Here is a 2,285-nt window from a genome sequence, read left to right as displayed (position 1 = left end):
CGCCTTCAACTCAGACCCCATGAAACTAACATTTGACGGACATGATTTCCATGTTCTAACAAAATATCATTTTCCTGAAAAGATTATCTAAATTTAGTTTGACTTAATGCCACTTGTATAACAAATTTTAAAATAAATTTAAGGAAAATTCAATTTTAAATATGTTTTTAGGTATTATATTCTTGTTTTTGAAATCTGTCAAGCTCAAGCAGCATTATCTTTTGATTACTTTGATTACTAGAGAGACTATTGATTAAACGATTTTTATAATATTGCTGTTAAAATTTAATTGTATATTTTTGAAGTTAAATTTATAGATTCATGTTTTATGAACAATAGTTTATAAGAATCTATTTATTACTAAGATGATTGATATACTTAGTATTAGATCTTTTTATAATGCTACTTACCTATCTGAGTATACTTCCAACTCTAAATTTTAATATTATTATTGTGATTTAACTCAAGAAAAATTTACCCAAACTTATTGACCCATGCTTTATGAATTGAGGTTTACAAAAATCCATCTCTCATGAGAATGAATGATACACTTAATATTCAATGCATATAAGTCATACTTGAATTTGAGTGACTCAGATAAGTGATCCCTCCATAAGACCCAACACTCTGTTGAGATTGTTGACTCCTCATCTCCTTTAAAACTCGTGCTGTGAATACACATAGATAACAGTGACATCTGTAGCTCGGAGAAAAGGCAAATGCTTCCAACAAATGGTCTAAGAGCCTTTATATCAGAATTTAACAATTCGAACATCACCTACACACAATGAACATAAGATATACAATTCATTTTCATGTCTATACCACTATTCATAAAATATCTTTCGATACATTTCACTTAAAACTTTACCTTTGTAATAAATCTAATCTACGTGCATTTAAATTTAGAATATAAGTGTGAATCATTTCAACCCATGAAACAGAAATAAGAAAAAACATCCAATCTATACAACAATCTAAAGATTCATATATGTGTTTCCAGGCTCTCAAGCTCTACGGAGTCACTTATTACCAGTAAAAATTGCGACCGCACAATACAAGAAAGCCCAAATCATGTACCTAACTCCCACCAAGACTCTTCCTAATTTTCCCCACCTCGTCAAAGCTAATCTGAAACGCCTTGCTGAGAACCTTAGCAGGAATGGCCGGATTAGCGGCGAATGTGACCATGGGCGTAACCGCGACCCCAGGATTCTGACTATTGAACGCAGTTATCCAATTGGCAGGGGTCTTCCCAATGTTATGAAGAAAGTGAAGCGTGCCCTTGGGAAATACAAAAACATCCCCTACCGTTATCTTCTGAGAAAAGAAATTGTTGTTGCTATCCACAAACCCCGCAAGGATTTTGCCTTCCATGATGTAAACCATTTCGGTTGCTCTGGGGTGCGTGTGAGGTGGCACCTGTCCGCCCACCTCCACGTTGGCACGGACCATCTGTATTCCCAGCGTGTTGATGCCTGGCAGTATGGCTGTCGTCGTGGCAATCGCACCCACGCCGAAGGGGTTGCCAGAAGTGTTTGCAAGGGTGTTCAGAGCTGACGTGGCGAAGTGCTTCGAAGATGTCTGACTCGGACTCAGGCATGGAAACCCGTTTATGAAAATTGCAGAGGATTTCGTGTCCGCCACGCAGAAATCCTGCAACGCATCTGGGTCTGCACTTTCTGTGGGATTCAAGAGAAGGAAGAGCAGGGGAATTGAGCAGAGGAATATTGAGGCCATGGAGAAATGTGGAAGAGGAGGAAAAATAATGAAAGTGCTTCGAGGTTTTGATAACTTGATTGAGATTTCATTGTTGTTTATGTAGATTTTGTGTTTAGCTTGTTTTTTTTGTGGGTGAAAATCATGTCATGATAAAGCTCTTGTTTTGAGTGGGTAATGATGAGCTGTACCGGTAGCGGTGATATCCTCAACTACCCCAGCAGGATTGCAACTGCTTACTGTTTTTAAAATATTTTAATGAGGATTCCAAAAAAGTCAATCATTAGTTTTTATTTGGGACAGGCTGATCTCTATCTAAAAATGCACTAAAGACAAAATAAAGTCAAACTTTTTTTTTCCAATTCATTAGAAGATAGGAATTTTTTTCCAAATCTTTTGTTGTTTTCCACTATAAACTATGCAGATCACAAAGATCAAAGGCTGAAATTTTAGAAAATGTCAACTTGCTTGCTTTTGCAGGCCATCTATCTCCCCACAAAAATGGAAGCCAACAAGAAATTTAATATTATAAAAGAGGAATAGATAGCAAACAAATTTTTTTAAAA

At 36.2% G+C, this 2,285-nt stretch overlaps 1 pseudogene across 2 annotated transcripts; it reads right to left on the bottom strand.

Moving 5' to 3' along the window:
- Window positions 1-473: 473 nt before the first annotated feature.
- On the bottom strand, window positions 474-1,846 carry LOC149576586 (germin-like protein 5-1 pseudogene; annotated as a pseudogene). Of its 2 annotated transcripts, none has more exons than XR_016361844.1 (2): window positions 1,034-1,846; window positions 474-778 (listed from the first exon to the last, which is right to left on the bottom strand). The product of XR_016361844.1 is annotated as a germin-like protein 5-1 pseudogene, transcript variant X1 (transcript). The 2 variants fall into 2 exon arrangements; XR_016361845.1 differs by having other exon boundaries at window positions 1,081-1,846.
- Between the last annotated feature and the right edge of the window lie 439 nt (window positions 1,847-2,285).

The sequence above is a fragment of the Cupressus sempervirens genome, chromosome 1 (genome assembly GCF_028749045.1).
Source record: "Cupressus sempervirens isolate cs-2001-9-10 chromosome 1, ASM2874904v1, whole genome shotgun sequence".
Classification (NCBI taxonomy): Eukaryota; Viridiplantae; Streptophyta; class Pinopsida; order Cupressales; family Cupressaceae; genus Cupressus; species Cupressus sempervirens.
This window is presented reverse-complemented; position numbering and strand designations above follow the sequence as displayed.